Below are 13273 nucleotides of genomic sequence, written 5' to 3'. Positions count from 1 at the left end.
CCTCTGTTAAGACAGGAGAGGCCAGAGGCTTCCCCAGGAGAAGGCAAAGCCAGAGCTCAAGCCCGCATCTTTCGGCCCCGTGAACTTGGAGCTGTTCCGTCTGTGCGCTCGGGGACCTGCTGCAGGCGGTGAGCAAGAGTCGGCCTCCCCACCCGCCCCGCCCCGCCCCACCCATCCCAGGAGCTGGGGGGGGGGCTGTGTGCACCTGTGCCTCCCACAGCGGAGTCGTCTCCTTTGCCCCAGCCCTTGCACAGTGCCTCCCTTCAAATGCAGCTTTGTGAGTGTGCAAACCCGAGTGTGTGCGAGCGAGAGCGTATGTCTTGTGTACCTGCAAGCTCTCGGGCAGGCAGGGCCCCGGGGCATCTGGCCTCCCTCAGCTGAGCCCCCTTGGCCTCTGCATCCCCGGCGTGGAGCCAAGGGGTTCCTGGCCCTCTCTGCCTGTATCTCAGGGCTGCACCTGTTACGTTTGTCAAGGGACTGGTTCTGCCCACCCCCGACTCCTCACCCAGTGAGGGCCTGGGGCAGCACCCCTCCTCAGCCAGCCCCAGGGCTCACCGGTAAGGCAGTGAGCCAGCGGCCTTCTGGGAAGACATAGCACAGCCAGCACCATCACGCTGCCAGCCAGGGCGTGACAGCGCGGCTCAGAGCAGTCCCCAGCCACCACCGGTGCTTCTCACTGGGGTCAGCACTGCCCCAGACCTCCTCTGCAGCCACACTCTCACGATCTCCCGGATGAGCCAGAAAGCTACACCTGGAAGTCTTCCAGCTCTGCCAACCTGTTCCAGGAACCGGACCCCCGCCCCCCCCCCACCTTGAAAGGAAAGCTCCCCACCTTGCCCGCCCTCCTTTTAGGAGTCAAGCTTGTGAGGTGTGGGGCGGAGCGGCCCTTCCTCCCCAGCCCAGCCCCCTCCGCCTCTTTCCTATCCCCGTGCCCCATTCTAAGGCCAGGACCTGCCCCCAACACTGCAAGCCCGGAGTTGGAGCCGTGAGAACGCAGTCTTGACTGCCCCCTCGTGGCCACTTGCAGTAATGCGCGCTTCCCCTAGTCGCTGTCCTGGGGATGCCTCCACTCCCCAAATAAGTAGACAACCTAAGGAAAAACGAGTCTGTTTTGCAAATGCAGTGTGCAGGCAAGGCTCAGCTCCTTCCTACGCAGCAATTCTGCAGAAGCCACTAGGCGCGGCCAGAAGGGTTCCCCTCACCTGCTCCCCATCACTGCTTGGCCGCCTCCCCACAGACTCACCCCAAGCAGGAAGTCCTTGTCCAGGGCGTCCGGGGGCGGGCGTTTGGTGCAACAATTAAGAAGCCACATGAGACCCCCGTGGCCCCCTCGGCCCTGGCTGTTGCAGCCGTCTGGGGAGTAAACAAGTGGATGGAAGATCTTTGTCTCTCTGCCTTTCAAGTAAAATGAAAATACATCTAAATTTTTTATAAAAAAAGTTCAGCTCCTGTTATGCTCCCAGGGACAGAGAGCTCACCGCCCCCGAGCCTGGGCACGCTGGGGAACACTGACGTGCAGGCCCAGCCCTCACCTCTGCACTCTCGCTGCTCACTTACCTGGCAACAGGTGCACCCAGCGCACGGAGATGGGAGCAGCCAGTTTCACAAGGAGCCACGACCCTGCCCCCCCCCCCCTCGGGCTGCCCTCTCGAGTCCACACCAGCATCTACTGAGGGCCCTGACACCCGCTCTGTGGCAGGCCCTCCTGGGCTTCTGCCCCCACGGGGCCAGCACAGCACTCGGGGGTGGGGGGGACAGGAGGGGACAGAGGTGCAGACATGGAGGTCGCTGCCCGGGATGACGCCTCTGGTCACTTGCAGAGCTGGCTCTGACCCCAGGCTGGCTGGTGGTGGCTCTTGCAGCTCCTACAGAATTGCCTGCCCCCCCAACTACTGGACACCCCAACTTAGCACCAGCGCCCCGTGCTGCCCCCTCAAAGAGCCTGCTGTCTGGCCCCAGCCTGCTTCCCATGTGGAACCCGGGACGGGTGCACCCAGGCCCTCCTGCCCCTCACCAGCGGCTCCGGTGGCTTAGCTGGAGGCAAACATCTGGCCCAGCTCACAGCCCCCTTTGCTGCCAGGCAAACCCGGGGACCCCAGGAGGGGGCAGGAGAGAGGGAGCCTGCAGGGCTTGGGCTGCGCCTCTGAGGGTCCCCCTTGTCCTGCAGATTAGATCTGGGATGAGGAGCAGAGGAGCAAAGATGCAGGCACGGTGGGCGGGCCACCAGGCGTGGCCCTCGTGACTCAGGACCAGTGCAGCAGCCCCAGGGGCCAGCGTGGTGGCGGCCTTGGAAGCAGGAAGCGGCCCAAGGCAGGGGACCTGGGCAGTCCTGCAGCCACGTGCCGGTCTGGCCGTCCCGTTCCAAGCCAGACAGGGGCCCGTGGCGCGCTTTCTGGAAGGGCTGGGTCCTGCAGCGCGGTCAGCAGCTGGCCGCTCGCCCGTGCTCTCGGGAAGCTGCCGTATCTCCTTCCCTTCCGGCTGCCCTGGTTTCTCTGCCTCAGCCCGTCTGGATGGCAGGGAACAGTCAGCCCTGGCCCTGGCCCTGGCCGAGCCTGGGCCTCCTAACAATCCAAACAGCTCAGGGCCTGCGGGCCAGGCCAGCGTGAGCCACCCCACAACCAGGTATTTCCCCTGCCGCTGCCCCCGGATCTGCACTCTGGCCACCAGGGGGCGCTGCTCCCCCTCAGACCAGCCCAGGCCACCTCATCTCAAAAAAAAAAAAAAAGGGCAGGAGGCCAGGCCCGCCCAGTGCGGGGGACACAGTGGCCTTTGTCTAATCAAGGCCGTGAACCTGGCCCTTCCCACTCAAGACCCTGCCTCATCCTCCTACCCGCCACTGGAGGCTGGGGGTGCCAGGCCGGGTTCTAAGTCACAAGGAACAGAAACTGACCTGGGCTGACGCTGGCACAAAATAATTGTGTGGCTCCCAGGAGCCCCCGGAACACACAGAAGGGCCTAGGGAAGGGGCTGCCCCCAGGAGGAGGGGGAGGCTGCCGGGCCTCGGTTCTTGGTTAACACTGAAAAGTCCCTCCAAGGCCCCGCCCTTGTGGGTCTGAAGGCCCCCCAGCTCCGTCCAACCCCACCCCATCCCCCCAGTCGCTCAGTGACAGTGAGAGCCCTGGGGACTCCAGCCTGCAGCTCCAGGCAAGGCTGCCCCCTCCCCTTCTGCCTGACCCCACGGTGAGCCAGCCGGTGGTGAGGGCTGGCCATGGCGGCACCAGCAGCAGCTGAGTTCCCACGAGCTCAAGGCCCCAGGCTGCAGGGGCCAATGCGCGGTGGTTAAGGGGCCCATCTGTCCAACCAGAGCCGTTCCTGGCTGCAGGGAGAGGTGGCCGGACCCCTGCAGGCGGCCCCTGTGTGAGGAGGGTGCCCCTGGAGACCGGATTAGGTTAGGATGGACGGGGCACAGGCGATGCCCGCGTCCCCTGGCGGAGTTCTCGGGTTCAAGCCCTAGCTCCCAACTCTGCAATCCTGCTGATGCGGATCCTGGGAGGCAGCCGTGGTGGCTCAGGTGCCGGGGTCCCTGCTGACCCCCGCTCTCCAGACCACTGGACCCATGGCGGAGGGAGGGCCGTTTGCCCCCAGGACATCCGCGGAGACCACAGGTACAGCTCCTGGCCAAAGGAGGATTTGGGTGTGAAAGCTGAGCCTGGCTCCTTCTTCGCACTGTCCCCTCCGCAGCCAGGCCCCAGCTGTGCACCCCTGAAGTCGCACCCCAGGGAGGAAGCTGGGGCTGCACCAGCGCCTGGGGTCCTGGGGCTGCACCAGCGCCTGGGGTCCTGGGGCTGCACCAGTGCCTGGGGTCCCGGGGCTGCACCAGCGCCTGGGGCCCCGGGGCTGTGGCAGGGCTCTGAGTGGCACGGAGGGGCAGCGTCGGGCTGCTGAAGCCTCCTTGCCCTGCAGGTCAGGGAGCGGGTGAATGAGGGCTCTCGATGCATCAGCTCGGCACAGACAAAGCCAGTGAGGCCGGCTGAGCCCTCGGAGGACAGGGGACGAGAGCCAGGGCAGCCGCAAAGGCTGCTCCGGGAGTGGGAGGTGAGCGGCCTGCCTGGCAGCTCCATCCGGGTCCTCACGTGGGCGGCAGGGGCCCAAGGCCCTGAGCCATCACCCGCTGCCTCCCAGCGTGTGCGTGCAGGCACACGGAGAGTGGGTGCAGGCGGCCCAGGCTGTGCCCAACACCCCCCTCATCCCCACTCTAGAGAAGAGGAGCCAGGCTCAGGAAGGCCAGTGAGTTAGGCTTCTGGTCTCACGGCTGGGCAGGGGTGAAGGCAGGAGCCCACCCCAGCAGCTGTGAAAACACGGGGCCTTCGCTGGGAAGGATGGTGGTGGTGGTGGTGGTGATGAGGGAGGGGGAGGGGGAGGGGGAGAAGGAGGAAGAGGAAGAAGGAGAACCAAAATTCACGGGCCCATTCACTGGGCCAACACTTAAGCTGCAGACCAGGACTCGGGCACAGAAGGGGCCGTGGTGGGCACAGCAGAGGGCAGGGGTCCTGGCAGCTTCCTGGAGTTCCGCCCGTGAGTTCCCCACCCAGACTGAGAGGGGTCTTTGTAATTTGCGATTCACAGCTGCTGAAGCTGTGGGGGTGACAGGTTCTGCCCCCCGACCCCGGGCCTTGCACACACAGCCCACCCCTTACTCGGTCCTGTTTGCCTCCCCCACCCCCAGCTCAGAACCCACCCCTTGCTGCCCGGGGCCCCTGCTCAGTGGTACCCTCAGCCGGCCTCCTCAGGTTCAACCCAAGCCCTACAGGCTACGGAGTCTGAAACAAAGGGGTTCATTGAGCTGCCGGGTGCTGCCTGCAAAAGGCCCAGGCCCTGGGGCAAGCTCCTGCGGCCACCAGGCCACCAGCAGCGGGGCTGGAGCTGGGGACCAGGGCACAGCGTCCACAGTGAGCTGGCAGAGCCGCAGGGAAGAGGGGACCCTGGGAGGCTGCAGGAGGAGGGGCCCAGACCTCACAGCTTCTGGGCTGGGTGGCGGCTTAGTTACTTACTTACTAACCTATTTCAAAGGCAGACAGTTGGGCATGTGGCACAGCAGTTAAGATGCTACTGGGGAAGCCACATCCCACACGGGGTGGAGCAGGGGAGAGGGAGGTGCCTGGCTTAAGTCCCACCTCTTCCACTTCTCCAGCCTCATGCAAATACAGACCCCGGGAGGCAGCAGATGGCGGCTCAAGCACTGGGGTCCCTGCCACACACACCCCCCGACACACACACACGTGCAAGGATGGCCTTCTGGCTCCTGGCTTCGGCCTGGCCCAGCCCTGACCATTGCAGGAATCTGCGGAGTGAACTGGCCAGTTGGAGCTCTCTTTCCCTGTCTCTCTGCCTTTTAAATAAAATTTTAAAAAATTGAAGGGGGCCGGTGTTATGGTGTAGCCGGTTTGAGTCCAGGCTGCTCCACTTCCGATCCAGCTCTCTGCTGTGGCCTGGGAAAGCAGTGGGGGATGGCCCAGGTGCTTGGGCCCCTGCACCCATGTGGGAGACCTGGAGGAAGCTCCTGGCTCCTGGCTTCAGCCTGGCTCAGGAGCCCCATCTCATAGATACAGATTTAGGAGCATAGAGATGCTTCCCACCCCACCCTCCCGCCTCCTCCTCCTCCTCCCTCGAGTTTTTCCAGTGGTATACTTTCAGTTTATTTTATAATCATAAGCTTCACCCTCCACCAAGCACAGAATTCAACAAGTAATAATAAGAAAAACACTGTTTCTCAACAGAGATCCTCCCACCTCTGGTTTACTGCCCCCAAATGCCTACAACAACCAGGGCTGGGCCCAACCAAAGTCTGGGGGCCTGGGACCCAGCTACCCAGGCCAGCACCGCTGTCCCCCAGGGTCTGCATCAGCAGGGAGCTGGACCTGGAAGCAGAAGTGGGACTCGAACCCAAGCACCCGGATATGGGAGGCAGGCATCGTAACCGCTGTGCCAGACGCCCACCCCAGGCTGGCCGGCTCGTTCGTCGGTAAGCAGAGCCCTGGGCTCCGCTGGGATGGGGTTTGAGTCGAGCCTCTGCACACGTTCAGGAACGCGGAAGCGTCTTGTAGGTTTTGCTACACTGCTCAGCCTCCCTACCTCTCCCGGCTCCCTCCTGCAGCCTTGCGATCAAAGGTAGGCCGCCTCAGAGCCTTCCTCCCCTCACCAGCACCTCCTGCAGGTTCTGTGCTGGGCGCTCACACAGCCCCGGCCTGGCCCTCCTGGGAACCGGCTGAGCACCCGTGCCGCATCCCCCACCCTGGCCCCATCCCAGGCAGAACTGTCTGGGGAGACAGGGACCCAGGAGGAGGGGGCGTGTGCCATGGCAGGGGGCGGGGTCCTCCAGGTCCCAGGTGCCCCCCAGCCCCGTGCCGGAAGCCAAGACTGCCTGCCTAGGAAGTGCCTGGTGCCAGCGCTGCAGGCTCTGGCCTACCACGTGCCATCAGTGCCGGCTCCACAGCCATCCAGGGACAGCAAGGGCGCACCGCACCGCACACTGTGGGTGCTCGGGGAGCGACAGCGGGCGGCGGTGCCGGCAGCCCCCACCAGCCCCAGCCCCAGTGTCTCCCGCAGCTCACGGGAGCAGCAGGCCTAGGAGGAAAGGCTGTGCCCACGGCGAAGCAAGACCTGTCCCCAGAGCCAGGGGCCTGCGTCATCCTCGTGACAGACCCACCCCGCCTGAGGAGGGCTGAGTGACACCCCAGACGCAGTGTGGGACCCCTGGGGCCTGCGCTGCGGCGCAGCAGGTAAAGCTGCTGCCTGCAACGTGGGCATCCTGTATGGGTGCGGGTTCGAGTCCCAGCTGCTCCACTTCTGATCCAGCTCCCTGCTAACACACCTGGGAAAGCAGCAAAGGATGGCTCAAGTGCTGGGGCCCCTGCACCCACATGGGAGACCTGGAAGGAGCTCCTGGCTCCTGGCTTGGGCCTGGCCCAGCCCTGGCTATTGTGGCCATCTGGGGAGAGAACCAGCAGATGGAAGACCTCTCCTTCTGTCTCTCTCTCCCTCTCTCTCTGTAACTCTGCCTTTCAAATAAATAAATGTTTTATTTTTAATGGAACACTCTTGCATTTGGACAGGTGCGTTGCCCCCCAAAGACAGCTTTGGGACTTGGGTGCCCAGGCCTGGGGGAAGAGTGGGGAGGGCTCCTGGGAGGCGTGCTGCCTGCCTTGGCACCGACCCCAAGAGCCCACTCACTGGTGGGTCAGGAAGGGGAAAGTCACGGGAGCCCCTGGCAGTGGGTACAGCAGTTTGGCCAGCCAGCACGTGGCCCCCGGCTCTGGGCGGCCGCTGCTCTCCCCTCCCTGGGGACCCAGTCCGCAGGCTGTCCTGGGCTCCTTGCTGCCTGTTGAGAAGGTCGCCTTTCTGCCGCTTTAGTTATTTTTTTAAGAATACCGATGTGTGCGTGCGTGTGTGTGTGTGTGTGTTTAAAGATTTATTGATTTATTTGAAAGGCAGAGAGAGAGAGATCTTCCATCCTCTGGTTCACTCCCCGGCTGCCTGCAGGGCCCACAGCAAAGCAGCAGGGACTGGACCGGGCGCCCCGCAGTGGGATGCCCGCGGTGCAGGCAGTGGCTTCGCCCGCTGGGCCCCCTTCCCCACCACTTCCACCCCACAGCTTGGGGCGGGCGCAGGATCACACCTGGCCTCAGGGACCCCCCCCCCGCTGTCTGCTCCGGCCCACAGACGCTGCTTCCTGTCTGTGCCACGGTTGGGTGTCCCAGTGCCGGCTCCTTCCACAGCGACCCCAGAGCCTGGGCAGAGGCTCGGTGCCGGCCAAGCCAAGGCCGAGGAGGCGGGGCCCAGAGGTGTGGGCAGGGGGAGCTGGCTGCCCGCTGAGCACCTGCTCTGCAGGAAGCAGAGGGGACTTTGCTGGAAATCTGCCTTTAATCTTGGCTTCCTGTTTTCTGCCCCAGGGGACTGCCCAGACCGTGCGAGTGTCGAGCAGTTTCACACCCGCTCTGCTTCTCTAAACTGTCATCTCGGGGGAGGGGAGGAGGCAGGGGAGGGAACCCTGGCTGCACCGTGCTCTGGCTTCTGGCCACCAACCCGGCTCTGCGTGGGCTGTGGCTCCTGAGTGCAGCCGGAAGCCGGGAGAGCTCCGCCCACGCCCCACGCCCCACGCCCCACGCCCCGCGGAGGCTCCAGCCGCTCAGCTCCCCTCTGCCCCCCACCCCACCACGCAGGGGACACGTGGGCCAGCCTGGGCAGGCCGACGTCTCCACCTTGCACAGGTGTCTCCAACACTGTCCTAGGACGAGGTGTTGCGTGTCACCCCAGCCTGGCCCTGTCTTCCCGGCAGCTCCAGCCCCAAGTGGCCAGCCCTGCACCTGCAGCCTCCCCGGCCAGAGAGGCACTGTGTGGACAGCAGTGTCGAGAGCCACCTCCCCCACTCTTCAGCTCAGGCCCTTCCCGGGGTGTGGCCCACCCTGCCTGCTCGCAGCATCCCCAGAGCAGTGTCCACCGAGTGAGTGACCGGGAGAGGCTGGGAGGCACTGACTGGGCTGTTGTAAACAGCACAGCACGGGGCAGGTGGGGGGCGGAGGAGACTTTGCTGACGGTACCCCTAGGGGCTGCGCGTGAGGAAGGCTACAACATGTATTTCACTCTGCAGAGAAGAGGTGGAGCCAGGATTCCAACACAGGTTTGTTTGGCTCCAAAGTTCAAACCCCGGCCCCAGCGCAGTGGAAATGTCAAGCGTGTTTGGGGTCCAAGGCACCCAGGCTGGTGACCACACTGGACGGGGAATTCGTACTCCCCACGTCCCCCCAGGGGCTGCTTTCCCATTCCACCAGTTGACCCAGCCCCCGGGGGAGGGACGTGTCAATCACTTCCTTCCAGAAGCCTCTGCAGAGCGACAGCCTCCCCCAGGCCCAGAGGCACCCCCCCTCCATCCGCCAGCCCGGTTATCGGTCCATCTCGCCTTCAGAGGAGAGAGAAAGCAGCTAAGCCAGCGCCAGCCCCTCCACCCCCGCCAGCCCCTCCACCCGCTCTTATCTTGCTGAATCTGCACCACCTCTACTCTCTCGGGAGGGAGGTGCACACCTCATCTTACAAAAGAGGAAACTGGGCCCAGAGACCTTAAGTAACTAGCCCAAGGTCGCACAGCCCCAGGAGGCTGAACTCTGAGAGCAGAACCCAAATCCACACTCTTTCAACATCACCCCGCACCCATCTCTGGGTGCCTCCTCCCAGGGGTCAGAGGGCCAACCTGCCACTCCTCTGGGGGGGGGGGCAGGGGCAAGGTGGCCTCCAACTCCCAGCATCATAGGTGCTCCCTCTCCCTCCTCTGGGCCCCCAAAGTCTCCATGGCCCCCTCGTGCCTTTGGTCCCTCGGGACTTTGCCAATGAGTCTGGTCCACCAGGGAGAACGCCCATCCTCCTGTCTCCCTACATCAGACCCTTGGCTCCAGGGCCAGTTCCCAGAAGGTGCCCGTAAACTCCAGGTCCGCCTGCCCACGACTGAGCCCACTGCCAGCTCCTGCAGCTCCGGGCTGGCCCCCTCCCCGCCCCTCCTCCACGGCGGTGAATGATAACAGCCCGTACTTAACCGAGGGCCCACCACGTGCGCCGGCGGCTGCACGCAAAACAATTTAGACATATTAACTCATTTCCTCTCCACAAACCCCAGAGACGCACAAGCTGTTATTTCCCTCGTTTTATCAAATGCAGAGACAGACAGGTTCAGACACCGGCCCAGGGTCACTCAGCTACTGACCACTTACTCCCTCACTGTCACCTACAGGCTGAGCGTGAAGTCCAAGAGGGTCCCGGGGAGGCTGTCCGGACTCTCCCAGCCCTGTGGCTGCAGGAGCCCAGCTCCCACCGCTGCACCTGGCGCACCACCTCCACCCTTCCATCACCTCCCGCTTGGCGAGCGCCTCTGGGCCCGTCAGTCTGCCGTCCACCCTCCGAGAACCCCCGGACGGCGACCGAGCGGTCCTCCTAGGAGCCCCCCTGGCAGGGCCCGAGGAGCCTGCGCGCACCAAGGAGCGCCCCCTGCGCGAGGCGAGGGCGCGCTCTCCGTACACGGACCCGGGGCCGGCGCGCGGGCCGGGGGTGCGGCTGGGACGGACCCTCGCACGGCCAGCCCCGCGAGGCCCGGCGCGGACACACCCCCCGCGGTGTCCCCGGCGCCCGACAGGGGGCGCCGCCCGCGCCCCGCCGCGCCGGGCAGGCCCTCGCGCAGGCGCGCTGCGGCGGGCGGAGATCCGGGCCGCGCTTCCTCTCGCCGGGGCCTGCGAGCTTCCTCCCGCGGAGCCCGGGCGAGCCGAGGGTGGCCGCCGCCGCCGCCGCGCCCCCCGCGCCCCCCGCCCGCCCGCCCGCCGCAGCGCGCGCGCCGCCGCCCCGGGGTCCTGCCGGGCGGGGTCCGAGCGCGCGCGCGCGCGCCGCCGTCGGGGCGTCCGCGGCCGCCGTCCCGCCCGCCCAGCCCTCGCCCGGCCGCCGAGCCCGCGGGGCGTGCAGCTCGCGGCCCCCGGCCCCGATCGAGCGTGCGGGGCGGGCCCCCGGCCGCCGGCGCGACGTCCGCCCGGCGAGCCTCGGGGCGGCGCGGGGAAGCGGAACTCCGCCGGGCCGCGCGGGCCACATTGTTTGCGCCCCCTTCCGCCGCCGCCTTTCTTCGCGCCCGGCCCGGGCCGCGCGGCCGCCCCCTGCCTCCGCCGGGCCGTGCCGCCGCTCTTTGTGCCGCTCCCCCGGGGACCCCCGCCCCGCCCCTGCCCGCCGGCCGCGCGGAGCGTCCCGCAGGCCGCTGATGCCGCCCGGACCGCAGTGCCCCGCCAGAGGTGAGTGCCCGGCTGCCTGCGGCGGGGGGCGCGCGCGGGGGTGGCCCGTCCCGCTCCCGTGGCCGCCGCCGCCGCCGCGTCCACTCCCCACCCCCCACCGCCTGGGGCGCCCCATCGTTGTCGGGTTCGAATTCTCCCGGGAGCCACTGTCAGAAGCCGGCCGGGAGGGAGGGAGGGAGGGACCGCCTGCAGCCCCACAGGGCTTGTCGGGCCCCCAGCTCCGGTTGGTGGAGCTCTGGGTGGGTAGGGGGTCGGAGGCCCCCCCGGGAGGGGAAGAGCATCGGTGTGGGCCGGAGCCTCTGCAGGTGCCCTGGCCTGCTTGCTCCTGACCCCTGCCTTGGTCCGGCCCGGAAGCCCCAGTGGACCCCTGAGTTCTGCCGGAGACCCAGGTCCAGGGCCTGAACCTGTCACTCTCAGAGATCTCTGACCCTTGGGTGGGGACATGGGCAGGGCTTGGGTCTTGGGTGGAGGTGACACCAGGCCATAGCCGTGCCTCCACCTCCTGCCACCTGGCTCGGCCCATTCTCCCAGGTTCCTCAGGGCCGGGGCCAGGTGTCAGGAAGGGGTGTGTCCAGCCACCAGAGCCTGGGAGCTTAACTGGGGCTCCCTTGTCGGCCTGCGGGGACCTGAGGCTCAGCAGGGCAGAGAGGGGGACAGCTGCCCCTGGCCTCTGGTGGAACGATGAGGCGGACAGTGCTTGCCCCCAGCTCAGAGGCCGGGGCTGCTGCTGGTGGGGGGAAGCCCTGGGTGCACCCTCGCCCACTAAGGACGCAGGCCCAGCCCCAGGGGGCCTTGTGGGGTGAGCACGTGCTCCCCTGAGGAGGGCGAGAGGGGGCTTCCGGCCCAGCCCTGAGATTTCCCCCTGGTGCTTGGGGCTGGGTGCCCCCTGCAGGGGATGAGTTCGTTCTGAGGGGTGGGGGGTCAGCCCCCACCCGGGCCTCCCCACACCTCCAGCGGCTCTGTCTGTGCAGGAGCCTGGGAGCCCCCTCCCCATTGACAGCGCCTTGGCATGGGAACTCTGGGGGAGCGGGAACACCTGAGGGGCCCGGGCCCTGGGGGTCCCAGCAGAGGAGGGAGGGTGTGGGGGGGGCCACCTTTGCTTTAGGGTTCTGCCAGTTGCTGGGACACACAGAGGAGACCTGGCCAGGTCCTGGAGCCGGAGCCTGCCCAGAGAGGCCTGGGGGGGTTTTGAGGGGCAGGCCAGGGCCCCCGCCTGTGTGGAGAGGACGGCTTCGGGATGTGGTTTCTGTTCGGTGACCTCGGGGCCGCCCTGGCTCTCAGAAGTGGCCGCTCTTCCCTCTGCGTTGCACCAGGAGCCTCCTGCCTCCGCCGAGGCCGAGCCACGCGTGGTGCCCCCGAGCCCGAGAGGGAGAGGGGCCCGGTTCAGTGCCCCCGCCCCGGAGTGGAGCCGGCAGAGCCTGGGGCGGGTGGCGGGTGCAGCTCTGTGCCATGCCTCTTGAGGACTTTCGGAACCCTGACACGTGTCCCCAAAGGGCAGAGGCGTTGAGTCTGGGGAAGAGGCCACAGAGCGGTGTCCCCACGGGTCTATGCCGTGGCAGAAGTGGCCCGGGAGCCTGGGCCCGAGTGGGGGTCAGGTGGGGTCCGCGGAGGCGGTTCTGGGGTCACTGTGCGAAAGTTACGGGTGTGCTAGTTTTCCCAACTTAGAAAGCAACAACCAGCACCAAAGCCAAGCAGAAAAACTTAGAAAACAGCAGAAATCCCCCAAGCTTTCCTGGGGGGCCGCAGGCCTCGTCCGCCGGCCACTGCTGATGCTGCGTTTGAGCGTTTTCCCAGGGGGCCTCGCGCTCCGGGAGACTTTGCCTCAGAAAGCTGCAGAGGGCCGCGGGCACCTCGGGCCAGGCCTGTGCGGTGCCGCCCCTCTGTCCCTGGGGTCATCCCTGTGTGTCCCAAGAGCAGCCAAGAGAGGAGCTGGCCGACGCGGGTGCCAGGCCCGGCCACGCCACGTCGGCCAGAGTGGATGGACGATGGACAGGTCCCTGACCCCCGGAGCCAGGGTCCTTTATGTAATGGGGATGCTGGCACAACCCGTTTGCTCTCCTCACCCCTCACGAGGAGGGGGTGCAGGGAGGGCCCCAGTCATGGGCAGAGGTGGGGGGGTCCCTACCCAGAGAGCCCCCTCCAGCCGGAGGGTCTGGGCTACTTTGGCCAGTGCCCTGCCCAGCTCGCCTGCCTTCCCCTCCCCGTCACCCTGCGATTGGCTGGCCCAGGCCCGGGGCTGGCCCTGGGGAGACGGCCGCTGGTTGGTGTCCGGCCTGACCCCACCCATCAGCCTTCCGGCCTCGCAGCATCCGAGCTGAGTGCCCAGTGGCCTCCTGCCTCCTGGCTTGGGCGAGGCCAGCGCAGCCCTCCCTTGGACACAGACGCCTCCTGAGCCTGAGGCTCAGACAAGGATCCGGGCACCTCCACGGCCCCACCCTGCCAGCCTGGTCTTCCCAGCCTGTCCCAAGGCTGAGGGGCCGACTGTGGGGGCGGCCGCCTCCTCCTCCACAGGTGTGCCT

At 66.5% G+C, this 13273-nt stretch overlaps 1 protein-coding gene across 2 annotated transcripts in view; it reads right to left on the bottom strand.

Moving 5' to 3' along the window:
* LOC149123228 (enhancer of mRNA-decapping protein 3-like) overlaps positions 1-13273 on the bottom strand; it is a 54148-nt gene that overhangs the window by 10883 nt on the left and 29992 nt on the right. The window lies entirely within an intron of this gene.

The sequence above is a fragment of the Oryctolagus cuniculus genome, chromosome 12, assembly GCF_051225735.1.
Source record: "Oryctolagus cuniculus isolate XC-2025 breed Fujian yellow rabbit chromosome 12, ASM5122573v1, whole genome shotgun sequence".
Lineage (NCBI taxonomy): Eukaryota > Metazoa > Chordata > Mammalia > Lagomorpha > Leporidae > Oryctolagus > Oryctolagus cuniculus.
Note: the sequence above shows the minus strand (reverse complement) of the source record. Positions and strands in the feature narration are given on the sequence as shown.